Raw genomic sequence first — 27,876 nt, forward strand, 5'->3', positions numbered from 1 at the left:
AGAGAAATTTGGGGCTCATGATAGGCAATATACCTGTGTTATAATGAGCTGTGGCTAGGATACAGGCCAGAGAAGTGTGGAGCATGAAGTGCACAATGATAACTTGCATACACAGATTTCACTAAATAGCTGCCCAGAAATCTCACTGGAACGAGCTTTATCCTTAGTTTTTCAGTGTTTTCACATCTTGTCTCAACTGGTAATAAGTCTTTCTCACAGTGTTTCATCACTCCTGGCTTTGGTTTTGACTGAGGTGCATGAAAAAAAAGGAGTCAACACTGTTAGCTCTTTCCAGCTCTGAGGTTTGGGCCTAAGAACAGAGAGAGGTGTGCTGAAAGCAGCTCTCCTCCCTCCTTGATGCTGGTTTGCTCATTCTTCCATATAACTGCCCCAAAACATTTTCACCATCTTCTCTGTCTTCTGCAAATGGAGTGCTCTGAGCCAGAGGAGAATGGATTGCTGGTGTGGATATGAATGTATTAATTCTCTCAGAAAGTTAGGCAGACTGCTAACTCTGCCAAGTGTGGGAAATGGAAGCTACCCGTGAGGCTGGGGAAATGCGTGCCCTTGTTATCAGAGAGAGTGGCCCACGAGACCAGCTATCTGAATTGGCTGGTGCTGAGGACTTGGTGCTCAGGCTGAGGTGTTTGATCCAGCTGTGGTCTGGCCCAGGCACATGGGGCGCTGGTGGGACCTGAGGTCTCCTAGCTGCTCTGCTGGGATGCTTTTTTGTCTCACTGCTTGCGCTGTGTGCTGAGGCTGCTTCAGAGCTGGCTTCAGTGTGCTCCTGGTGCACACTAAAACAGTGCTGTAGTCAAGCCTCAAGTATTCCCATTTTGAGCTCACCTTTTTCTCTGAGCTCAAACTTCATCATGCGTTATGACAGACTGACTGTGGTCTCAAGCTTTTACTATAATAACCAGAACTGCTGATCGCTTATTTTCTCATCAGTCCCAGCAAAGCAGCAATAACATGATACTGAGCACCCAGGGCTGAATGTTCAGTTGTGCTTGTGAGTGCTGACTGCTGGTGAGGTGTGGAATGAGCTACAGCAGGAAGACCTATAGAGAGGACTGCGGTGCAGCCTACGTTTTGCAGCAGACTGATGCTATAAATGCTCCACAACATGGAGAATGGTTTGGGTTGGAAGTAGACTTAAAGACCATCTATGTGTGGGGATACCTCCCACTAGATCAGGCTGCTCAGGGCCCCATTCACCACCTCCAGGGACGGGGTAGCCACTGCTTCTCTGAGCAACCTGAGCAACTTCCTCACAGTGAAGAGTTCCTCCTGTATCCGAGGTAAACCTGCCCTCTTGCAGTTTGAAGCCGTTCCCTCGGTGCTGTCACTACGCTCTCCAATTAGCGGTCCCTCCCCATCTCCCCGCAGGTCCCTTTGGGTGCCGGGGGCCGTCAGCCGGTGCTGACGACGGCCGCGCAGCCTCCCCTCGGCCCGGGGGTGCAGCCTCCACGGTGCGGGCCTCAGGGCGGCGGCGACGGGGCGCAGCGGCTCCGCGCCGGCTGCCCGCGGGGGGGCGGCGGCCGCTCTCGGCGGCGGAGCGCGGGGCTGAGCGAGCACTAGTGGGAGCTGGAGAGGGCAAGAGGAGGGGAACAACGAAAAGAATCCCCGACCCAAGTGGAGCGGCCGCGGTGCAGCGGGTGAGGCGGCGCCGACGAGCGGTAAGGACCACGCGAAAGGGGCGACTGCCCTACAACCCCCGAGGGCTGCTCGGTCCGCTCCGCGCCTCAGGCCGGCGGCGCAGGGAGCCTCCAGCGCTCCCCAAACGCTGATCTGTGTGGTTTTGTAACTTGGGGTTGGTGGACAACGGGGCCAATCGGTGGGATAGGACGCGGCGGTGCGGGCTGGTGGCTCGGGGCAGCTGCAAGGTTCCGTCACGTGCGGTGGAGCGGCGTGAGAGCCGGCGTGCCCTTCGGGTCGGACCACTCGGCAACTTCGGGCTCGCTTTGAGGCCGCCCGATGGATGCAGGTTAAAGGAAGTCTGGCCGATAAAGGAGGCCGTGGGGGGGGGGGGGGCAAACCCCGAGGTGTGTCCCGCGTCGTGACAGCGCGACGCCGGGGTGAGGACAGGGCAGGAGCATAGGGATAACGCCCCGGAACGCTCTCAGGGTGCAGCCACTCACTGCGACTCGGCTCCGTCCGGGAGCGGGTGTCGTTGCAGCCCGCATCGATCTTCCCTTTCCACGGACCGCTCGGATGGCCGCTGACCCCGGGTAAACTTTCAGCGTACGCACTGTGGCGAAGGATGTCTGTGCTTTAACTCAGCGCTGTGTCAAAACCCGCACCTCCGTCTGGTACCGTTGGTGGTGAAGGATTGGTCCTTTTTCCTTCTCGTGCCTCTCACGTTTGTATAAACGCACCGTTTTTCCTCATCTTATGGGAAACTGATCTCGCCACGTGTTTGTTTGTTTGGTTTTGAGAGTGGATCGTTTAGAACGCTTACGTTTAGAATCAGGACGCTGAGAGGTGGGATTGCCCACAGAGGTGGCTCACCTCTGTCAGGAGCTGTGCAGGCTCCCGCTCCCTCCTCCTGGCAGGGGCTGTATGTACAGGGGCGGATTCCATTCAAAGTCACTTTAAAAGCAACCGAAAATTCAAAGCGGCACATTTTATCCTTAGAGTGACGTGATGAATTCATAACACACTGTAAATTCTATGGTTAATATGTTGAAACTTTGTTATGAAACAGTTTTGCAGTTGTTTCAAAACAAGGAATCCACCACAATAAACACCATGGAAGGGCCATGAGTGCCTTCCCACAGCCTGCTGCCCAGCCCGGCTTCAGCAAACTGCTCTTGATTTACACTTGTGCAGCTGGGGCTTTGAGGGTAGTTGTGTCTGTATCTCCTATTGTCTGTGTGCATCCCTGAGCTGATACCGTGTGGGTCAGTGTACCAAATGCTGCAGCTTCAAGATAGCGCTTCAGTACACACTGGATTTTAAAGACTCGAGCAAGTCCATTTGAATTGTTGTGCTTGTGCCATTGAAGTGATGCATGTGCAGGATGTTTTGCCTTATGGAGCCCCTCTCTTTGCAGCATCAAGCCCTCAGGTCTTAAAAAATCCTCTTAAGGGGGTAATAAGGTAAACTGACAGATTTGCAAAGGCTGTTCCCAGAGCCTCATCTTTCCTGCCTGTTTCTGTCATTCTTCCCTGTATATTGTTTCTTAGAAAACAAGAAGTTTGATATGGAAGACACAATATCTGTTGCCAGGTGCAAGGAAACAATGGGACAGAGCCTGATGCTTGGGTGGGAAATGATGTTACTACTCCCAAGAAATAATAATAATGCTTATGAGCTGCTCTGTTTCTTAACTACTGGCTAAAAAGCACTTAGTGAGTAAATTCTGTGGGAAAGGGGCTGCCTTGTTCTGCCTTACCTACACAGCACCTGAGGCAATGAGCTGTGAGTGAGGGCTGTCTGTGTCTCACGAACATCATGTAGGCCATAACCTTTGGATAGAATATGGAATAAACCAGAAAAGTCACCCTAAAACTTGTGACAGGTATGTTCTCCTGTCTATAGGGTCGTTGCAAGGGTAGAATAATGCATAGATCAACACACGTTATCATTATTCTACTGAAGAAATTGGTTAGGTTTTATGGAGTATTCAAATCATTCATGCCAAAATGACATAGATCACCATATTGCAAATAGTGTAAATATTTAGCAGAACTAAGTGAATCAGTCATACTTAGTACAGCAGATTATAACATATATTTTACAGACTCATTTGGATTTTGTGTTTATTTTTAATATATGAACTACTATTTTTAGACTCTCTTGAACAAACTGGAGGTGTTGCTGCTGATAGGCCAAAGTAGGAGGAAAATGATTAGAAAACATTCCTGTACTGAGGTTTGCACATGCCAAATGGGTCTCTTCATTAATTCCTGCAGCAGTGGGTTTCAGACTGAGCTTGCTTCTGATAAGTACTTCACTCTTTCTACTCTGTGTCTGGTGGAGTTAGCAAAAATGTAACAGGGACTATGTGATAAGGTTTCCAAAAAGTCAACAAATTGTAACATTCTGATGATATCTGTAAATTAGATTGTGCTTTTTATCAGAGATCTTGTTCTTTTGAGTGTGTGAAAGGAGGAAAGATTTCTCTATTACAGCTCCTGTAAGGGTTGGACCTTTAGTAATAAGGAAGTGATTTTTAGGTAACTAAAATACTCCATAATGTTTGATTACATTATACTGTGTTTGTCGTGCATTACATTACTGAGTTTACTTTTCTCTGCTTACAATGTCAGCAACTCATCAAGCTGTAAAGAAATTCCTGCGTGATCAGTTATTCTTTATGATCAGTTCAAGCTAGGTTGTGTGCACACAACCAACAGCATATAAACACAGAGGTGCGAGGCTGAGTCTTTGCTATTCAGGCAATGTGTTTTAATTCCTCCCACCTGCAGCATGCATTGTAGGGTTTTGATAGAAAGCAAGTCTAAGGAAGTCTTTGTTCTTTTGCATTGCATCTCCAGACTGATTCCCCAATAGGAGAGCAGTAAGTTCCTGCTTCAGCTTCTCTCCTCATGGGCACTGTGCTTTCAGTCCAGCTGCCTGCTTTTCTGCCTCTGGTCAGAGTGAATATCTCTGAGAGCTCTAAACCTTTGTCAGATTTGGTTATAATTGGCCAATAGCCTCAAAACTTGTGAGAGAGGGTCTGGCAGGCATGTTTATCCACAGATAAGCAAGTCTAAACATGTCCTTGGGAAAGCAGGCAGAAAGTTATTTTCTATCTGAGCCACGTGTAGAGCAAGCCCTCATCTAGTGGGGAAATGGCCAGCAGGATGGGTGTCTTCGTGGGAGCCTAAATGACCATTTGGCCTCCTATATTCATAGTCATCTGTTGTGGCTTACAGAACTGCAGATATGAGTCCACAGAGTTTGAGGAGGTGGGTTCAAACCACTGAATACAATGTGGGGAAAAGCCTGGAGTAGAGGTGTGGGTGCAGGGAATAATGTCCCTGAAGATAAGTTCTCTGTTTAAAGCTTCCAGAAAGTTGTATTTCAAGCAGTACATGAACTGTAGTGTGAGATGACTTGGATATACACTGATCTTTAAAAGTTTTTTTCCACAGAAATTGATTTTATTATATGTTGAAAATTAATCCACTGTTAGTGTTAAAATATATTGCTAGGAACCTCTACATTTTACATTATTAAGCCAAAGACTGTAGTTTCTCATACCAGCATGAATAAAGGCACATACTTAAAATGCACATTCTTTAAAATTACCTCATTTTGTAACACAGATGTAACTGTTCCCACCTGAAGGAAAAGCAAAATTTGGTTGGAATTCAGAAAGAGTTCACATGTAAAGCCTAAAATCCAGAATAGGTTCTGTATAAGATTAGCCACTTAAAAGGGAAGTTTTTAAAAGGTTAAGTTATCCAAGACTTATTCCCTGAAGCTACAAACATATTTGCTCATGCATAACTTCACTGAGGAATCCTTAAGTGAACAAAATTATGTACTTGCATGTTTGTAGAATCGAGACCTTAATTAGCTCTAGGTTAATTTCCCTTCTTCCTAATTAAAAACACAGAGGTCAATTAAGGATCAGGTGAGACTTTACCTTCATGACTGTCTTCCTTGTCAGAAATAGGTATTCTGATACATATTTCAATATAATCTCCAACCTTTTTTCCAACTTAAGTCCTTTTATTCTTACCAGTTTGGGACAAGGAAGTAATTGCATTTAAAATAGACTCTGTAAAGGTGAACTGTTGAAGTACATGTTGTTTTTTTGGGGGGGGGAATACCATGGGAAAAATAATAGGTTTTTTCACATTGGACTGATAATGTGTATTCGAGCAGGGATTTGCTAGGTTGCTTATCTGTCTTAAATATGTGAATACAGTTTGATTTGTAAATTGAGTCAAATATAATTTGCACCTTCACGTGTCTGCAGTTTCCTCTTTTTCCCCATCAGAAGTGATGATGAACACAAATATGCATGTAGAGTGTAGTGCAGAGGGAACAGGTAAACACAGTCTGAATCTTCGCTGGTAGGATTTGATTCAGCTCCTGATGATTGTAGGCTCTGTATGTACGTGAGAAGATTTGGACAGGGCAAACAAATTCTTGCTTCTGTGCCAGCTGTGTTGCAAAGTCAGGACAGCGTAAGGAGATAAAGCTAATTAGCTATTTGCATTTGCTACTGAAGTTGGAGAAATGGTTTTTTTCCTATCAGGGAATTTTTCTCCAGGCACAACTATCTGGTAGAGTTTGTTATAATGAATATAGTAAGACTTTTGTAGCCTCCAGAAATACAATTAATTTCATACAAGCGTCACAAACTTGCTTTATTAATAGGCAAGTCTTGTAGGGTCTTGTTCTCCTGGAGAATCGAAGTGGAGAAACCCTTCAAACTGAGCTGGGTCATGATACTTCAAAGAGATGGCACTGCCATATCACTCTGCATCTCAGTTTGCCAGGTGGGATGCAGGCACAAATACCCTTTAAGGTGTTCAGAGATCCTGAGTCAAGAAAGAGGTTGACACCAAGCTTCTGCTGTTAATGGACAGAGTGAAACTTCTGTTGCTTAGAGGACCACATCACTACAGATTAGGGGATGACCTGCTGGAGATGAGCTCTGCAGAGAAGGACCTGGCGTCCTGGTAGACAACAGTTTGGCCATAAACCAGCAGTGTGCCCTGATGGCCAAGAAGGCCAATGCTATCCTGGGGTGCATTAACAAGAGCGTGGCCAGCAGGTCGAGGGAGATGATCTTCCTGATCTTCCCCCTCTACTCTGCCCTGGTGAGACCACATCTGGAGTACTGTGTCCAATTCTGGGCTCCCCAGTTCAAAAAAGACAGGGGTCTCCTAGAAGGAGACCAGCGGAGGGCCACAAAGATGATTAAGAGCCTGGAGCATCTCTTCTATGAGGATAGGCTGAGTAACCTGGGTTTGTTCAGCGTGGGGAAAAAGAAGACTGAGGGGAGATCTAATTAATGTTTATAAATATCTAAAGGGAAGGATGAGGCCAGGCTCTTCTTGGTGATGTGTAGTGATAGGACAAGGAATAATGGCCTAAAATTTGTACATGGGAAGTTCTGTACGAACATGCTGAAGAACCTTATGGAAAGGATGACGGAACACTGGAAGATGTTTCCCAGAGAGGTTGTGGAGTCTCCTTTTATGGAGATATTCAAGACCCATCTGGATGCCTACCTCTGTGATCTGTTGTAGAGTGCCTGCTTTGGCAGGGGCGTTGGACTTGATGACCTCTTGAGGTTGCTTCCAACCCTGCAATTCTGTGATTCTGTGACTGCTTTATGCTTTCATCTTTAAAAATACCACCGATAATGTATTCTTCCTTTTCTCACAAGCATTCCTAAACAGCTGTTCAAAGCTGCTACATCCAACACCTTGCAAATATTATGAATGTGAAATTTTGAATCTGCATTGTATTTAGGGTTTCAAATCCAAATATCATTTCTGTCTGGGAGATGATAAGAAATGCATTGACTTAGGATTGTCAACATGTTTTTTGTGCTCAAACTGCTGTATGCTTCAGTCTGTGGTTTTCACAGGACACCCATCACTGTCACATGAAGTGAGCTTCTTATGGCAGGAGACATTTCTCCCACAATATTAAACTCGTTTTCCAAGTTTACTTTGGCACATATGTAATTGAATTACTGTAGCTAAAAAGCAAAACAATTTTCCTCAAGAAATTTGGAATTAATTGGAATTGGATGGTAAATCCTGTGGATTTATTAAGGTTAAATCTTTTTAAATAGGGCATGTAAGCTATGCTTGCCAGCAGTACATGAGCAGCAGTGGCATCAAATAGATGCATGCTTGTATTTTATGGAAGGAACAGGATATTTTTTTCCTGACAGCTGCTGCAGCATCAGACAGATCCATATTTCTGCATTTACAGAGAAGAGTGAGTACGCTTCTAACTTGAAACTAAATAATTTCTCTCTGATATTTTTGTATTGCAACAGGTTAGGCTTCTCTATTTCCCTCTACAGATAAATCAGGAGATTACACAGTGTTTTTTGTCTGTTTAGTGTGATGGGGACGCTGCTGAGTGAGGACTGGCAGAAACCACTAGTTACTTCAATTAAAATGAAAGAACATAAAAATAACCTTTAACTGTTTTGCTCTGAAATCTATTGACAAGGAGTCATCAAGCTTTTCTGTAACTGTATCATGGAATTTTTCAGGACTACTTCATTTTGAGCGAAATTTGCTTTCTTGACAAGTGATCTGTATTACGTGTGAGCTATGGTTTGAACTAGTGTAATTTCCTTATGGCTTGCATGTTTTTAAGGTTTTGTGGAAGTCATTGGTTACTTGAGAATCAGGGCTTTCTTTTGAAAAACAGAAGCAAAGTGACAAAAAGAAGAGTTTCTAGTCCTCATGGTTGTAAACTTCATTCTTGTTTTTGAGGCTTGGATCTTTGATCGTTTGACTTGCATGTGTAATGCCATTAGATCTACTTAATTTGTGCATAAATGTTTTGTTAGCTTTCTGCAAAAAAGTAGATTTTATATTTCATGCAGAACTGATATTTTTTTATTCACCTTACCAGTGTCGGCAACATGACTTGGAATGGTGTGACAAAATGAGAACCGGTCAGAAGGGTTCAACCTATTTTTGTACTGCTCTTCTGCTCTCAAATGTTGCACATATATTCAAAAATATTAATTTCAATGGCATTTCTTCCCTTATTAGTATTTCAGCTGTTTCTACAAACCATTATTGGCATTTCTTTTATCTTGCTGTAAATTTAACAAAAATTCAAACTGCCTGAATGACTTCTGTAAATGGATATGTTCTTATGGGTATAGTGATTGATACTAAAACTTTTTAAGAGTTTGTGGGCCCTTTGCATGCGAGTAGGAGTTGTCTTACCTGTCCTGAAAAACATTTTAAAATGTATTTTTGAATGCTAGTCATACTGAAATACTGGCCTTGGCTCAAAGTAAGAAGTGAAATGCAAATAGTCCACTTGATTAAATGCCATGCTCTGACAGTAGTTTATGATTTGAGGGCCGAGTTAAACTTTTAGAAGTGGTTTCCCATAAAATTAAGGACCCGAGTGAGCAATCATTTTGGGAATTGTTGGAGCATTTGAGGAGCTGCTATGACTAGCTCTTTTTTTTTTTTTTTTCTTAATCCTTTTTTTTTTTTTTTTTTTGCTGAGTTTCTATCATCCCTAGTTGTGACCTGACATAACTCCATATGCTGTCCTCAAGCTATCCTCAAACAGAGTGAGGCAACTGGGTGAGGTCTGAGTTGGACCAATTCGTTGAGGAAGAAATGAACTATTGAAAATGGTAAGCTTTCTCAAACTCCACTCCTCTCTGTGACTTCAGAATAAGCAGCACTCTCAAATGGTACTTCATATGTGTTCAAGAGTAGGGAAGGAAAGTGCTTGAATATTTCATGTGCAACTAATTTCCTACACAATGTGTGTGTGTACACACACACACACACACACATATATATATATAATTTGAAAATAATGGAAGAAATTCCCCAGGAGGTAGAGAGGTCCAAACACAGTGATACAAATAGGAATCCTGCAAAATTATTGCATTTGGCTTTGGTCTTATGAATAGACTAACTGATAGTGGTGGTGTAACAGATTTTAACATGTGATGGGTAGCTGGTGCTAGGTGCTTGGATCCTGCTGGACTGAAGTGTAGAATGCTGTTTGAGTAGAATGAAACAAATCCTGCATGCTGTGTGAAGGCTCAGCCATGATTCTGTGAGGCATTGGTAAAGGAAAACACAGCCAGCCATGCTGCCAGCCCAAGTTGGAAGAGTTTGCAGAGGGAAGTCAGGACTGCTACCGCTTCATTTTTTCCAGGTTGGCTGAAGACAGGAAGGATGGGTTACTGAAAGCAGCAGCTGTACGTATGTGTTAGTAGTGGTTATAGATCTTGGCAAACCTTTGAAAGGCTTGTAACAAAATATTCCTCTTTTCATCCAGACTTTGTTGTCGACCCTTCCTTGCAGTCTGCACTTTGTGTAGATGTGACAGCTATAATGTAGACATCATGTAATGAACAGCATGATTTGGTTTTTTTTTCTTATGTAGGTTGTTTCTCTTAAACCAGCATAGACTGAAGTAGTAAAATCATACTTCAGTCCAGAGGAAAAGATCTTCCCTTTCAATGGAGTTGCGAACTGGACAGCCTTTTAAGTCATTTGGAGATTGTCTGACCTATTTCCAAGCACGCACAGGCATCTTTTGTACTTGTTACTTTTGAGCAGTATGAGTATTCAGCACCTCTAAAGATGAAACGTACTACCTTTCTTATTTCTCTTGTGTACTGCAAGTTAATATGCAGATTTGTCAGCCCTTTGAACTATCCCACATGGTGATCTGTTTTTTACAGAGAAAGCATGCTAACTTACAGGTGATTTTCTCATTGTAACAGGTGTTAGTCCAGTTACATCTTCTCTCTAGTTGCAAAAAAAAAAAATGAAAGCAAGTTACACAGTGTAATTAGTAGCTTTCCTTTTTGTGGAGACGGAAATCATTGCAGAACAGTTGCTAGCAGCTTGAAACTACATCTTAAAGTCCTTGAACTCTTTAAGCCATATCTTCAAATAAGGGAGATGCGGGGGTGGAAGGAATGATACATAAATTTCAAAAGCTGTGGGAAACTTTCAGCACAGAACAACCTTTTCTAAATCACGTCTTTCTCTGAAGTGTATGAGATGAGGGGTATGACCACAGGCTGCAATCTTGAAAATGCCTGTACGTGAAAGAGGGCAACTAGGGTGACTTTCATCCCACTGTGAGGCATTGCCAAGCACATCACATAGATCTATGTGATAATCTTTGCTGAATGAGGAAGGAAACCATACCACTGTGATGGTGATAGCAAGTATTTTGGGGTGGCATGTGGAAACGCAGTCAAGGGCTGTGGCACAAGGAGTATGTGAAGTCATTAATCTCAGGGATTTGTTGCATTTTTGTTTTTTCTTACAGCCTTTTGGCCCACACATGACTTTTGGCCACGGATGCTGCCTTTTCCAGCAGATGGCCTGTTGCATGAATATGATGTAGGTGGCTTTCTGAGCCTGCTTGTGTAGTAAACTGTTCTGCACATAATCTTAAATTCCCTGAGCTTGGTTCAAAGGAACTGGGTATGTGTCTGTAAACCTAGGATGTCTTTGCCCCCTCTTTGTTCTCAGTTACAGCAGAATTGTGGCTCTGGAAGAAGCTGTGGCTGAACAAGGAGGGCAGTTAATGCAGATTTTGCCTCCTTTCTTTCCAAAGCAGGATAACAGAGTAGTTATAGAAATAGAAGAGCTGTTAAATGTTTGTTTAACTGTTAAACAGAATCAGTATCTGCTCTAGAGAGGCCTTTATGTTTTGTTAATCCATACTGTCCACGATTTAGTGTGAAATGAGATAAATAACTGGTTTTGCAGTTAAAAACTGGCACTAATGACCTTTAAAGACAGTTCCTCCTCTAATTATTTGACTTCTGTAATGTTATTAACCTGTCAGCTGTGGTGCATTTGAAATTAAAGGTTTCTATTACTGTAAATATGTATAATTTAGGGGATGCAAGCATATTTTTGTATTTTGTTAAGAGCAGTAAAAGTACAGTATGATCTGGGCTGCTGTGTATACTTTTAAATTAGCTGTCCACATTTAAATCCATTCATTTATTTATATGATGTTTCTTCCGTAAGACTCAGATAGAGAAAATTTTGAAAGGAAATGCTTTTTGAGACACTTGTATATCTGGATTAAATATTTCACTGTGATATTTGTTATGTTAATGCTCCCAGAATGCAATTGCATTAACTGTTGAAAGAAACAGATGAAATAACCAAACCAGCAAAACAGACCAAAACAAATAGAAGTATTGAAAAGTACCTTTTGAAAGTGTAATTGAAATATCTTTTAAAATGTGTTGCAAATGATAACTCCTTAATTCATTAATGAAAATAAAATAAACTCTTTGTCATGAATGGAATAAAGAATTGACGGAGGTGGTTCTGTTAATTTGGTGCAATGTTACTTCCATTTAAGTGTCTACCTTCCCTTCTTCCTGCACTCTTTCAGTTCTCTTTCAGCCACTAACCTCTTCTGTCCACTGGAATCTATTTTTCTGCTATTGGTATGGAAGGACCAATAGTGACATTCTCTTGAGATCATTATTTAAGGGACGGGGGGGGGGGGGGGAGGTATATGCAAAACAATGTGTTCATTTTCTTCATGAGAGGTAGAGAGAAGCCCTGTTTATCCTCTGTGGCATAGAGAACCATCATGTGTGCTTTATTTCTATAGTTTTCTTTTTCTCATCTAGATTTTGATGCATTCACACTTTGGAAAATAATGCTTGGGCTGGATCCTCAATTGCAATTCTGAATTCTTTTAGTGCAGTTTCCAGTAGACACAGATTCTATGACTTGCTATATTTTGCAGTGCTACTATAGTGATGTGCACCCTTGTAAACCTTCATTCTTTGAGCAGCAACATTCCATGAGTCCAGTTAATAGATATCCTGAAGACGGTTTTCTTGGGTCCTATGCCTTGCCTTATCTCTAAAGCTGCAGTGTTTGTTTTCTATAGGGATCCACCTGATACTGTAACTGTCCTGAAAGTAGGGTCTCATACTAGTGAGAATGCAAACTGTGTTAGGATCTGGTTTGAGAGCATCTCAATAAACTCCTATCTACCTTGAGTACCGAAGTATTGATTTTTTTTTTCAAACTGTTCCTTTTCCTTCATGTTTGAGAAGATGTAAAATTTCTTTTAAACAACTGGTCATTACATTTATTTGAGGAAGAACTGTTCTTGAAATAGTACCTCTTAAAACCATTTTCAACAGGTGGTTGCCAGGATCTGCAAGGGCCAGCTGATGGACAGTGAGGTCTTGCCTTCAGGGCAGAAGGAATTTATTTTTCTCTCCTCTGCACTGAATTTTATGGTATTTAGGTCTTTGGAGTATTCATCTCAGTCTTTTAAGTTTATTTCGTGTGGGCTGTATGGTTTGGCACTCAACAGAGGGGGAACCCAGAAGACATGGTAAATGGTAAAGATGGGGATTATTGTAAGCCTCATCTTAGGAAAGCAGGCTATGAAATAAAGTGTGTGCACATAGTTTGCTTGAAAAATATCTCAAGGTTTTTTCCAAACAGCTTACCTTACCTTTCTGATGCATCTTCGTAAATGTGGAAATGTCTTTTTTTTTATCTTGTCAGAATTTGGAGTACATATAAGTAAGCTTGTGAGGTGTGATCACGAATCAACATGGACTTGAAGGTGAGGGGCATGGTGTGAGACTGAAAAACTGAGTCTATGTTCACACTGAAAATAAGCAGAATAAACATTTGACTCTGTTTATTCAGATTTAAGGTCTAGTCCTCAAAACTGACCCTGCAGAGATCAGAGTCAAGGTTGCCCTTGTGATTTCAGCCAGATAAGTAGATGCTTGATGCAGTGGAATTGTAGACATTACACACATGATTTACAAGGAAAGAATGACAACGGATGATATGAAAGGTTTGAAACTGATGCAACAGCTGACTTTGTTCAGTTCAAAATGACCCTGCCAAAATAGGCAAATGATATCACAAGCTGGAAGGTCATTCCTTCTTAGCCAACTTTTAAAATATGTTAATATCTGGAAAATATGCTTTGAAACTCAATTGATGATGAATAAACCACTTGTGAGAAATGAGCATCCTTAGCTGATCAAAAATCTTCAAAAATTCTGAATAACTTTGTTACGCGATATAGTCATGTCCTGCACTCTGCACTTGGCAGGTACATCGCCATGGTGTATTTTCTTGTGTCCTATTCCACTTGACTGAAAAATCTGAAATTACAGAAATTATACAACTTCACTTAAGTTATTTTTATGGACCTTGAGAGAGAGCTGTGTCATTTGTCTTATTTATTTTTCCTTAATGAGGCTTTTCTGGTTATAATTCTTTCACCATCAGCCTTGGAAATGAATCTCAATAAATAGAAGCAGCAATATAGGAAGTGAAATTTCTTTGTTATGATGTGCAAGTAACTGTAGCTCTGGATAGGTTACTCTGTGTATTCTCCCATTTCAAAACATAAACCATGAGTCTGACCAAATCTACAGGCATTTCCTAATTATGACTGAGAAATTTTTAGGGTGGATTCTCTTTCCTTCTGATGCTTTCCCATGGGTGAAAAGGAAGCTTTGTTTTATCACATGGAGGCCCAATTTTCCCAGATTCAGTCCACTTTTTCATGTTGTGTCCTAAATCCACTGCTGAGATAGAGGTGGAGACACCACAAGAACCCAACTTGCAAGAGGTGTCACTTAGTACTGGGGGAGTAGGATGCTTTCTCTCTTCTTTCTCTGCTTTGACTGAGAATCTGAGGACCAGTTGTGGGAGGACAAGATAATGCTTTTAAAAACACTTTTATCTATTCCCTATAGCATTTACTGTTGTTGCATGCTCTCAATCAACTGACATGTGGTATCAAAGTAATATTTTCATCTTTTAGTCAGTATGGTATGTAGTCAGCTATTAATCTCCCCTCTGAAATCCTCCTTCACCACTTGAGCAGGTTTTTTTGCTCTTATGCTATGAGTTCTCCAAATTTTCTGTGTATCTTTCATACCAGGAGCCATGCTTTTACTTCTCACTGTTTGTCAGTCTTAGACTGTGTTGCAGTATTTAACAGCGTAGGCCATGTGCAAGTGAAGATCACCTAGGAGATGTTTTCCTCCTCTCCACAAAATTCAGTTTGGTTGTACTGAAGTCTACTGACTTTTATTTCTCTAGCTGCAAAGCTGCAAAGCTCTAGCAGTTTGCGCATTACAGTTAGTAAAAGCACAATTTCCACTCATCAGTTGTAAAATGATTTTAATATCCACTGGTTATACTGCAGTTTTGTAGTTTGTTAGCTGTGAAAATAACATGCATTTTGGACATAATCCATTTTTCATTTCATAATTTTCATGCAGTATTTTAAGTACAATATTGACTAAATTTCTCTCATCCCTTAGGAGAGGTTCAGGATTAGTAAGCTGATTAGAATAAAGAAATAAAGTAGATATTTAAAATATAGTAATTCCTTTAGCATTTTTTTTTTCATTTTGATGTACTGCTTTTCAACTGTATTCATTAAAAAAAAAAAAAAGTAACTTTGAGTGTGGTAACCTATTGAAAATCTTTTTTTACTCTGGTGTGTTTATACACACAGCCCCTTTGTATTTCCACTTTGCAGCTGTGAATGGCCACTTGAGTGAGTTCCCTGCACATGTGCAGGAGCTCGCTGGCTGCCTCATGTCCCTCTACAGCTCTTCCATGGGCATGGTGCCTTTGTGAGGAGCAAAATCTGATGGTCCCTTCTTGCACGTGTAGATTTTAACTTCTACTAAACAAACAACTTTGAGTTCTACACAGGTCATAAAGTTTATTCTGTTTTAGAATAGAAGTTGTGTTTATTTTTATTTCCAGTGCTGGAAAATGAGCAGTGTTTTGTCAAAGGAACCTTTTGTGGCTCAGGATTCACATGGACAGGGATGCTTGTTAGGTATGAGTGTGTGTAGGCTTCCTGTAGGTACTTCTTGAGATTATGAATTCTCTCAGGAGAGCTGTGGCCACACATACAAACTTCAGTGACAGTTGTATGCCAAGCGCATCCCATGTATGCAAAGCACAGTTTTGTTGTATCATTTCAGATATGTCTGCAGGTTTGCCTTTTTCTTGATAATATCCTTTTTATCCAGCTGTCTTGACTCTGACTTTCTAAAGTTCAAGAAAATGATGGATCATCTACTGGGCTAGCTGTTACAAGAGGTTTATTGTGGCTGTGAAAGTGTCTTGCACAACTTAAGCATATCCAGAGCAAATTGTATTTCAAACATTGCCTTTGCTCTGGACTCCAGTGGACTCCAACTGTTCCGCTGAACGTTTTTTTTTAATCATTTTCCTGGAAGGCAGCGTAGAAGTGTTGAGACTACAGATTCTTTTATCTAGTATAAATTTTCAAAGAGCTTCATTGTTGATTTTTTTTTTTACATTGCTCAACTTATTCTCTTTTATGCTTACTATGTAATGCACATGGAAATCACTTGCTAGAGGATCATACTTAGCAGCTGGTTAAACTCTGTGTTTCTTTCAAGGTCTTCTGCAAAACTTCAAAGTTTCAATAGTCTTAAAGCAAAAATAATGCTCAAGTATCAAAGGGAGAAATGGTCGGTGTGCTTGATAAATGTTGGTGCTGTTTTGAGTGCTTCCATGTTGTCCCAAACACAGCTCACTTCTTTAGAATGTGTACTCATATTTATATTACCTTTCCCTATGATTCTTTATAAAGGATTTTTGTCTGTTTAAGAAAAAAATTTATCGGTGGAGAAGTTTAAAGTTAGGTTTCAAATGTGCTTGACAGGCAAATGTATCTTGATTTTGCTATTTTTAAAAGTTCATTTATGAACTGCCTTTAATCTACTGAAGGAAATGAAGATGTTTATATTATGTCATTGGGTTCTCATTAGCTGCTTGCTTGTTTTTTAATAAGACCATAATTTCATTTGGCAAGTGAAAACCTTGTCTTACCACCCCTTTACCTCTGTCTCTGTTTGCAAAGCCGAAGAGGGTCTTTGTTCCCAAAATGTTATATTTAAAAGCAAAACAAGAAACTCCTAGACAAAATAATTTGAGCAGCGCCCCTTCACTAGGTTGGCAGGAAAGGCTCAATACTGTGGGAATAATGTTCCTAGGCCCCAGGGAGTCCCTGGCTTGCTCAGCGTTGCCCTCAGCACTGCCAGAGCAGCCAGGTTAAAACCAGCTCTGGCCTAAGGGCAGGGGTATGGCTGGGTCACAGCTCTACCAAGGTGGCTTCAGAACACAATGCAAGAATATTTGGATGAAAATAAAGTAAAATCCCTTGGTTTAAGGGTCACAAAAGACTTATTATTGCTATAATTATTAATGCTATCATTATTTGTTTGTAAGTGGAAAGTTAATGTGAACCTTGCATGAATTTAGGAGTTATTCCTCCTCTGACAGTTATGGAGCTTTTAATTTACTTTGAGAGAGCTTATGAAATGTAATAGTTAAGCTAGGAACTTAGTCTCACACCTTATATGCCAGTGAAATCCTTTACTGTTTCCTGCTCACTAGGTTTTCCAATGGTCCGTACTGACAGGGAATGGTGTATGAGTTTATGCTTTGATTTACTTCATTCTGTGTCATTGTATTGCTAACTCTAGCACTCTAGAATTTCTGTGTAATCTGTGGTGGGGAAAAGTCCCTTTTGATGTCTCAAAATTATGATACTGATGGAATGCCTCACTAAAAAACCTACCCAAAGCAAAGTCCTACTGCATTAGTATGTCTGCATTTGTGAGGCATAGGAATCTTAAATGGCATAGGAATTCTGAGAAACTTCTTGTTCAACGGCATGTGGATATTTAACATAATTTATACTTCCAGATCCAAGTTAAAACTATCTTTGTGATTTTTGACTAGTTGTTTGAGAGCTACAAAACTAATTTCTTCAGATTTTTGGTTCTAGATGATGGTACTGTTATTTTTCCCACAATGTGCAGAAATCACACTCCCTCCTTTTAAATGTTATCATGTAATTTAATCTCCTTCAGTAGCAGCAAACATTCTCATTATCTTGAAAAATGGGGGATCTGACTCTTACATTAAATTCCCTTGGTTGCCAAAGCCAAATGTCTGTCATAGTAGAACTCCTGGCCAAAGACCTGCTTGCTTGCATCTTTTTTAAAATTATTATTTAGAAATGATGTAAGATGTGGAAGTTAAACTGTGCCTTCCACAAGAGTTTATGGATCTCAACATCAAATTAAGCTTAAGTTTCCTTTCACATTTATGAAAAGTTCCAAATGGAAGCTCTGCTCCACTGGAAGCTACCTAGAGTAAATCCCCTTGTTTGAGGCTTCTGTTCCAGTCTTTCCCCATCGGTGGATACAGAAGACTTTCTGGGTCACTTCCCAGTTCTCTGCTTTTTCATCTGTCATATAGTTCCTTTCATAAAAGTAGCAGATTTTGTCTCCTAAATGTTGAAAGTTTTCAGTGTTTTCTATGTGGGAGGATGTTTTCAGATGCTGACCTGTGAAGCCAGGAGGAACTTTTTGTGAACATCATCATCACTGGTTCATACACAGTGTTTGGCATTGCTCTTAAAAAATGTAGTGTTTATGCTGTCTGCAACTTGTGCTTTCCTGCCCCTCCTTTGATATGCTGGTAGACAGCAATTCAATGCCCTCTTTTGCTAAGGTATGTTAGCGAGGACAAGCAAAGTTTGTGTCTCTCTTTGTAAGTTTTGTATTTTACTTCTTGATTGCTCCTCAGTGAATATAGCTGCAGTAGGGCACAAAGTGGGAAAGTGTGCAGTGGCATGTCCTTCTTTCTATGGTCAGGAATCAAGCAGCTGGTGGACTTGTGCAGAATAGAACAAGGAATTGCAAAAATGATTTGATGAATTTTCAATGGCTGATATCCTCAGTACAGAGCCGAATTAGATTTGTGGTGTGACGTTTTTTCATCCTTTCCTCTTCCTGCCAAGGTTAATTGGCCTGCAACTGTATCTGTCCAGAAATTCCAGGTAGCAGAATGGGACTCCTGTTATGTGGTGTGGCAGTGATCCCCGACCATGGGGATGGCTGTAGTTAGCCTTCCCAGCTGAATATCACATCCTACTTTCACAGTACCTACTTTTTCCCTCTAGTCAGCCTGAATCGGTATTCTCCTTTTTCCAGCATAATTAGGAGCACATCTTATCTTGTGATCATGAACACTGTTCACTTTGTTGAGATTCAGGGAAATACTAGGCTGGATGCTACTGAGAACAAATCTGCAAGAGTGGCTCAGTGTTGTAAAAACTCTCTTCCCCCTGTAGATTCAATGTAAGATGCCTTCAGGCATCTAGATGACTTATATTACTATACACTTGCTTCCCACTTCAACACAGCCATTGGGTCCAGCTTGCAAAGTGCACAGGGTCAGATTCATGGCTATGCCCACCTTCTGAGAATATCTAAAGTGACTGTAAGTCACAGACTAATTATAATGGAGTTACATGATATTGTTGTGTATCATGAAGTACTGTGACGGTACCGAGCCTTTTAGACAGTAGTTTGCGTGATTTTCCTGTTCACATAACACTGCTTTACAATCTTTTCCTCCTGCTTTGTAGAAGCAGAGGGGATGTCCAGGTGGGCTTATACCAATAGTAGAGGAGATGTGAGAAACACAAGAGTAGAGAGGGGCATGGATCAGAAGTGAAATGTTGATGTGTTATGGGCTTAGAGGTAGCATGCTTCTCCCAAGTTGTAAATGTGTTACTGTACACTTTTAGTCAGAAAACTGAGATGCCTGTCACAGAAGTGACAAAAAAGAACTGAGGGAGTAGAAGGCACAAAACGTGGCTATAATGGGAGAATCTGATTCTTCTGTTCTCACAGTCTGTTTGCATTTTTTCCCACCTCACAGCCACTTTATTTTTTTTCCACCTTCCTTTTATTACTTTAATATTTTTCCTTTCTAAGATATCACTTTGAATCTGAATAGAGTTACCACAATATTTTCATTGTGAAGCATCTTCCATCACACTTCCCTGTAGTGAAGTATAGCAGAAAAGAATGCAAATAAGTCTTTGTCTGAATCCAGATTTAATTCAGCATACCTGCTGCTTTACCAGCAAATACATTATTCATAGTTTAGATGATACTTACTTGAAAGCAATATATGTAATACATGTCATTAAACCAGAGCTCTGAAAATATGTCCTTTTATTGTTCTACTTAGTAGTTCAGATTGTGATGTAGAACTATTTTCTAAGTCATGTGCCTAAGCAGTGAGCTCTTTGTTAGATCCGGTTTGACTTTCTCCCTTGATAGAATGTGAGGCTCTAAAGTGGTGCTATGTTTGGCCATAGACAAACTTAATCCAGTCAGCTGGAACTCTTAACATCAGCCTTCTGTGATCCGAAGGTATTGAGCCACTGATGTGTGTTTACATTCAGCAAGTCCAGTATCCAGTGCAAGCAGCTATAGCCACTTGTCTAGTGTAGTGTGTGATATGTCAATGCATTTCGCAATTACTGCATGCGTACAAGCTAGTGTACAGTAACACTTTCATCCACAAAGCAGTGTAGCTCCTCTCCTTGTAATGAACATGCATTTATTTATGTATTTATTTATTTTTCTGTTTCTCTTCCGTTGTAAATCACTGATTTCAAAATTTACTGATTGCCAACTACTTTGTTCATTTTAGTAAGGCTTACTATGAGGCTTAGTGTTAGAAAAGGTTTGTTTGAGAAATTCAGCTTTAGGTGTGCTAAACATACCTATATAGATGAAATAAAATACTTTCAAATATCACTGATTGCTTTTCTCCCGGTGTGTTCCTGTGCCAAAAAGCAGGAACAAAGTTGTTTGCTGTTGGTGATTTTACCTTAGTATGAATGGTGAATATGTTTTAAATCTAATCCAAGTTTTGCTGGCTTTCGTGGGAGCTTATGCAGAGATCGGAATTGTTCCAGTAGGTCATGCTACAGAAAACTAAAGCATCAAAATGATTCTTCAGCCTTATCAGACATGTAAATGATGCTTAAAAAAAAGATCTCCCATCTGTACACATTTCTTTACCTTTCATTAAATCTGTTTTAACTTAATAGGGCCTCAAATGTTTTCCTGTAGTCATATTATCATCTTTTTGATAAAATGCTGCTTATCAGCACCATTAAGCCATCAGCTTCTTAGATAATTCACCTGAAGAAGTGAATTAAAAAGAAATATTTTCACTCTCCCGTGTTGTGACATGCCACGTACTCTGTGCAATAGATGGTGGATGGCTGAGCTGCAGTCTCCACAGCCACCTGGTAAATATATCCCCAAGAAGATTTTCCAAAGACTTTTGTAAGTGCTACTGGTATGGCTAGCCAAGCAGGCACCTAGGAAATAAGTAGGACAGAAATTGTATGATAAAATTATATCCGTTCCAATTTAGACTCTTTAAAAACCTGCCACATCTTTCAATAAACTTATTTCAGAATTTCTGACTCTTAGAGAAAATAAAACTCCCAGTGTGAAGAGAAGGAAAATGCAGATGGGCTCAGAGCAGCACATTTTACCCTGGGTTTCTCTTTTTATTCCACTTCCCAGGCAGTGGCCCAGAGTGAATTTTTCATGAGGGCAGGCTTCCCCCCACAGTGTTTGGCACCTCACAGTTCTCATTAATATCAGACTGAATATTTAGGTGTCTAAATAAAGATTTAGCTGCTTAATTTCCAGTGCATGTTTTCAAACACTTTGGCCAGCATTTGTAAAGTGAGCCTTTGTTTTGCTGCCTAACTGCACTCTTCAAGCCTTATAAATCCACTTTGCGGTTGGGAATGGTATCTTAGTCTTGGCAAGGCAGCACATTCTCCTGACTCATCTCAATGTGCAGTGGACTTCTGCAGCTGTTTATGCTGACTGGAGAGCCCTGCTTATCCTCCTGATGCTTCAGACAGCTGTTGTGGAGAGAGGCCAATTCCTGCCTCTAGAAGGAGTTCCTATTCATCTTGCAGGTCTGTTTGTATGGCTATGGCATAAAAGAGCCATGAATGAGAGATAGGAATGACCCTCTTAGGAACAGCTCGGTGGAGGATGCTGTAGTGAGGTGATGGCATTGTTTGGTGCTGCATCATGCAGCTTTGGAGGCATACTGAATAAAAGAAGATACAGTGCATGCCTTTTTGTTCAGCATGGCACAACAGCTACTGGCTGCAGTAGAGTACCCAACCAGGTAGGGTCAACAGCTCCCTGAGGCTTTTGAAGGCTTTCCCCAGGTGTCATGAATGCATGACAGCAGCTTGGTCAGAGTGCAGGATTCCTGGGACCAAACAAGGTCATTCTCCACTTCCAGTTCAGACCAATACAGAGTTTGTTTACAAGAAGTCAGACTCTATATCAAAGCTAAAGTTTTTCAAAGATACACTTAGAAGTAGAAAAAAAAAAATAATCTTTTTTCCAACATGAAAGATGCTTTTGTAGTTAGTGAGAGAGAGAGAGTCTGAATATTTGCTTTGATTTTACTTCTTCTTCTCTTTTGAATGTGAGTAGAAGAAATATTTTCCGTTTCTGTGGCAATAGACCTGTTCTTACCCCATATACCATGCTCCAGATGCCCACCTGTGAGACTCCGTGGCCATTTGCTTCTTCTTAAAGAAAGTGACTCTGCAATGGCTAACTCTTCCTCCAGAGCTGATGATGGGCCAGATGGATTGACAGGTGCTCGATTTCAGTCAAATTCCTTTTGATTCAAAAAAAAGGTGAGGCAGAGAATGTTGACCCAATACCTGTGAATAATCCATCATCAGATTGTTCCTATTTTCTCCTGCTAGCTCTCAGAACAAGCCACATGCTGAATGCTACATAACATGTATAGGTAACACCACTTCCCTTGGAAAGAAGTCTAAAAAAATTGCAGGTACAGCCTCCTTTTAGTGAAATATGCAGAGAGTGGCACATATTTAAATTTTCTGGATAGCTATGTCTGAATTGGATTCTTGGCAAACTTCTTATATAAATGGTACCAGTTATACCTCAGTTTTCCATTTACATACTTAAGGATGATAGTATCTTAAAACATTGGGCATAATACATTTTCTTTAGTGTCTAGCTAAAGTTTAAGTTTGTGGTAGTTCTTAACTTCCATTTTAAGTGAGAACTTAAGGGCTACCAAACCGTTATTGAGAGCTGCAGTTGTAGAGTGAGGCACTTAAGTTGTATTCTGATGTATTTTGCATTGATTTGTCCCTCAACTGAATTCTGAATTCAAGTTTTAGACTGCCTTAAAAAAAGGGCAACAGCAGGAGATATTAATAAATGTTCTCAAATGTAACTGGTATATGCATGTTAGAAGTATACAGACTGATCAAGCAGATGTTAGTTTATGTATCATTGGCTTTTTGTTTGTGGATTTCAATACCTGCACACTCGGGAAGAAGAATTTGCATGTTTAGTGTTGTTGAAAATATGCCCCTTTGAATTTCACTTTGAATAGGAAGCTTAGAAGCTTTTATGCTAACTTTTTTATTCAGGACAATATAGGATCATTTATTTTACTCTGTCAGCTTAAACATACATTTTTTTATTCCTTTAGGTACATGAAATGTTGCACTCCATTATTTGAGTGTATATAATTTAAACAATGCACTTTTTATATAAGACTTGCTCAAGCATTAATTTTTATGAAGCCAAATTCTAGTATTATGTCAAAGCTAGTAGAACAGTTACTCAGGCTGACAGCAACATAATTTTAGCCTTGCACCCATTCCTAACTAAAAATTTTTATGAAACTCAGCAACGAAAGTAAAATGATGTGGGCCTTGCTCTAGAATAATGTTGTGATTCTTCCTAAAAAAATACACAATAAAGGCTGTTAAAACATTTTACCTTATTTCTGTAAAACATCTGTTCATAAATCACTGTTGTCAGGAGAATTTTTTGTCAGCTTATGATTTTTCTGTATTGGCTTTAATTCTTCCATACGAAAAAAAAATGTCCTCATGTCCTGATAGTCTTGTCACATATTGCTGTTCTCGTGCAAGTTTTTATTGTAATTTTTAAATGATAAAATGTTAAATGATGAGATAAATTGTTAGAATCCCATTTGTAATCTTCGTACTTGAGCCATGTTTTTTCTCTTGCTCTGTTCTTTGCTCTTCCAAGACCTACCAGACCCATATAATCCAATGCTTTGCTTTCTTTCAGACTTGCTGAAGATACACAATCTATTCACTGCTTCACTCATCTCCTTTCTCACTGGTGCCTAGCATTCTAAAGCAGAGCTATGATCTGATTTGTATTTGCAAACCTAACTATAAGCTTTTTGTCTTGTGGCCAGGTTATTAAATATTTAAGGTGAACTCTCTGAACATAAAACACTCAGTTATTCAAAAATTTTTGCATTAGACTTCCTTTGTTTAAATAATGGTTTATGCCTACCAGAATTTATTTAAATGTGACTGTGTAAGGCAGTGTGTGAATGGTAGAGGAATTCTTTAGGAAAGATTTGTATGAGCAAAAGGCTAAATACAAACTCATGGATAATCTCTGATCATACTGTTACTTATTTATTCATTCAATTAATAATTGGATGATTATGGCTGACGAAACTAATTGTACACCTTATTAGTGACTATGTGTACTCTTTTAAAATACCGGTTCTTCCTGCTTACTGTAGTGCAGTCAGAAGTCCTCATTCAGGTTAAAAGTGCTCTGTGCATCCTGCAGTGTTGCTTTCTCTCTTTCTGTTGCACTTTCTTCTAGCTAAACTTCTGCTAATAACTCCGGAGTTGGTCAGACTGCAATGCTTCAAGGACAGAATCAGTCTGCCAAATTTAACTGTACAGACTCTAGAGAAACAATAAGTAATTTCTTTTTTAAGAAATCCACTTTTTAGTGAACATTACTTCAGTACTAGTGCATTTGCCCTCAGTTTATGTTAATTGTTTTGTTTTAGAGGAAGCAGCAGACATTTTTTTTCTTCTTTGAGCCTTCTTAGGTTACTGAGATCTTAATTTGCAGGAGTTCTGCAGAGTAATGTGGCTGATTAAAATAAATAATAAGCATTTTATTGTGTACTGAGTGTAATTTTTGTTTTCAGTGGTTTAGAAAGGTGCTATTTAGGGGGGAGTACTATAATACGGTTTTGTTTGTTTGTTTGTTTGTTGTGGTGTTTTTACAGCATTTTCTTATACTAGTAAACACCTGGTTTTGCCTATCCATTTTTTTCATGCTGTTTCTGTTTTGGATCATACTCCCAAATCTAAGGGTTAAAAGATTTACTGGAACAGAGCTTTTAATTTTACCACAGCAAGAAAGAGGAAATCCATCTGCAACATATTTAATTACATTTCAGTTTCCCTTGAGTTGCTTAATGTTTGATGACATTTTCTGAGGATTACATTACAATGTATATCATGTGATCAGGAGAGAAAGGGGAGGTGTGCCCTTCTTAGGAAGAGTGTAATATACTCTTCTGCACGGTGTTGCACTGAAAGAAGTTTTGTGGAATTAGAAGAGTGTAAGCAACTTGTTTTGGTAGACCTGTAACATTGCTCTGGGGAAGATGATGTTTTGCATGAACTTTTCCTGGAACAGATACACAAGCTAGAAAATATTCCTCCAAGTCTCTGCAGCTTTGATTTATATGTGCTTCAAATTCTAAGAGCCAGCAACAGGTCATACAAAGATATCCTACTGATCAGCCACTCATGCAGCTGAAGATGCTGCTGCTTTCATTGCTTTCTGCATAACTGGTGGGGTGATAGAACTCTTCCTCTCCTTTGGGTGCTCCCATATCCACCCTAGGTAAAACCAGCTCAAATGGTGGTTTGATTGTTGGGTTCTATTTTTAATTTTTTTGCTGTTGTCATTTTTATCTTTTTTATTTTTTTTATTTTTTTAATTAGGTTCTGATACCACAGTTACTCAAGCTCATAGTAGCTTTGGGAGCATATGTCTGAATGGTCTCTCAGTTAAATGATAAAATGATACGAATGATTACTTTAATGCTTTGGACAGTAGAAAATAGTTACAAGCAATGATGTCTTAAGGGCAGAGCATAATTTTGAGAGAATGTTTGCATCCCTAGTATGATTGAATCCTTGTGCTGGATATTGCTTCTGCCAGTAGTGGGGTGGTGGACGTCTTTGGAGGCCTTTAGACAAAGGAGAGGAAAATCTGTGTTAAAGAGGAGAAGCAGGGACACAGACCAAATAAGGTTGTTCACACTGACATGTTCAGTACCTCTGGAAAAACCCAAGGCACAGAAATGGATGGAATTCCTCTCAAGCAGTATATAAATTTACAAGCCAGTTACCACCACATATTTCCCTCTTTCCTGAACCTTCATGAAAAGAGGAAACACAGGCTGTGAAAGTTAACAAGAACCATTTGAAGGCCTCTTTCTTCCAAAGCAGAAGAGAAGAAAGAACACTTTGGTCTTTTCACATTGATTACCTTCATGTTTCACATTCAGGAAAGAGTACATTCCACCACATCTGCTTCAGTCTTGGTTGAGAAATAGACTTCAATTTTCCATTCCTGGAAATATATTTTCCCTTTGGTTTACAGAATTTAGCTCCTTACCACAGCCTAAGAACCCAGCCCAGCTCTGTTCGTGTAAATATTATGCACGAGGCACCAACCTACTGGTGCCATAGCTGTCCAGTAACACCTCTGTAGAGCCACAGACATGTACATTGTAGTGTCTCAGATAAAATGCTCAAGGAAATTTCAATTTAAGTCTATTAAATATATGCAACTTCCCTGTTCCGCACATCTTTAACAGGACAAATCCTTGCTATCTTGTTAAAAGTTATAACTTCTCTGTTTCTTTTTTTCTCTTGTTAGTCTCAAGTTATTTTTTTGAATGCTTTCTTTTGAAAACTAAACCTTAGATTTAACCCCCCCCCCCATGTCATTTGTTTTGATGTTCATAGTCTGTATTTTCCTTTGCCTTTCTCTTGTTCGTCCACTGACCATGTGTTTTTTCCTAAAAGTAGATTATTCTCAAGGTTTGACTTATTTCTCTAGGTGTTTATTCAGTGGATATAAAAGTATCAGAAAATTCTAATATGGAAACACTTCCTCTCAGTTTGAGCACTTATATATTATCTGAGAAGATTTTTTAATAGTAGACCTTTGAGAGTTGGAAAAAAAAAAAAAAAGTCCAATAAAACAGATCAAAGAACCAACGTTTATGAGAACTATATATTGAAAGAGACTTTTGAAATCTATTGTTTAAATTACTTTTCCTTTTGGGACAACTGCAAAAGTACTTAATAAGGTGGTTTAGAACAAGAGCTGGAAGGAAGTAAAAGAATTTTAAGTATTTTCTTACTTTCCACTTGTTATGAAGAGCAGTTCATTGTTCTGCCAAGTCTGCTTTCAGTTTGGTTGTTTAGTCCAAATAGAAGCCCAAGAAGTTTTCTATCCAAAGAAAAATTTACGATACAAATAAAAAAATTATTTGCATCTTGCATGTTCATGTATATGACTGCTCTATATGTCCTAGCTTTAGTATTACAGAAAGCATACCTATGTCCAGCTCAAGGCTGCACTTAAAGATATACCATTATTTTTTAGGTCTATAAATAGGGGTGTTGAGGAGAAAAAAACAGGGACACATTGGATTAGCAGTCTGCTATGGTTTGAAGAGAAAGAAATGTTGACATAGATTCAAAAAAATGAACAACAGAGAAAGAACAGGAAGAACTTCTTGATTAAAACAGGTTATAAGATGTGCCAGAGTAGAGAATCTGCTAAAGCTAGTAAGGTGGCTTTTCACTAACTAGTCATTTAAGGCTTTGGCCTTATTCTTGTAGTTCAGACAGACGTTGAATAGCCTCCCCACAGAGCATAAATGTAACCTTGCCCTGATGGGCTGACCACTGTCCCACACCACTGATGGGACCAAGTGAGGCAAGCCAGATCATCACAACAGGACCAGGCTCATTCTTGTACTGGCGCAAGCCAAACCTAACTACAGAGAGATTGTCCAGCACTTCTGAAAGTTAGCATGTCTTTTTTAGAAGTGCCCAAATATCACTTAAAGGATACAGTCTGAACAATCCACACCTTAGGTTGTGTGTGTTTTTTTCAAAAAGGTTTTCTTAAGGCCGAATAGTCTAGTCACATCTTCCTGTCTGACAGAAAAGTCATCCCCCCGCACTACAGGCAGACAAATTTGAGCCTCTTTTTGCACAGTTTGTTTAGTTCTACTAGGTTATTCAACAAGACCTGACAGAACTGAGTCTGATTCCCATAAAAAGGTTTTAAAAATAGATGTCTGAATTCCTTTGAACATCTTAACATTTGGGTGTACAGGATTTAGGTTTTGACAC

At 39.9% G+C, this 27,876-nt stretch overlaps 1 protein-coding gene across 5 annotated transcripts in view; it reads left to right on the forward strand.

Annotated features, from left to right (window-relative positions):
• The first annotated feature begins 1,089 nt into the window (after window positions 1–1,089).
• BMPR1B (bone morphogenetic protein receptor type 1B) overlaps window positions 1,090–27,876 on the forward strand; it is a 238,763-nt gene continuing 211,976 nt past the window's right edge. For 2 of the 5 annotated variants that reach the window (XM_040698737.2, XM_040698735.2), the window contains exon 1: window positions 1,573–9,319. The gene's annotated coding sequence lies outside the window, so the exon portion shown is untranslated. Of the gene's footprint in view, window positions 1,302–1,484; window positions 9,320–27,876 lie in introns of those variants that run through there. The other 3 variants (NM_205132.2, NM_001397879.1, XM_040698736.2) reach the window with 3 other exon arrangements.

The sequence above is a fragment of the Gallus gallus genome, chromosome 4 (genome assembly GCF_016699485.2).
Source record: "Gallus gallus isolate bGalGal1 chromosome 4, bGalGal1.mat.broiler.GRCg7b, whole genome shotgun sequence".
NCBI lineage: Eukaryota > Metazoa > Chordata > Aves > Galliformes > Phasianidae > Gallus > Gallus gallus.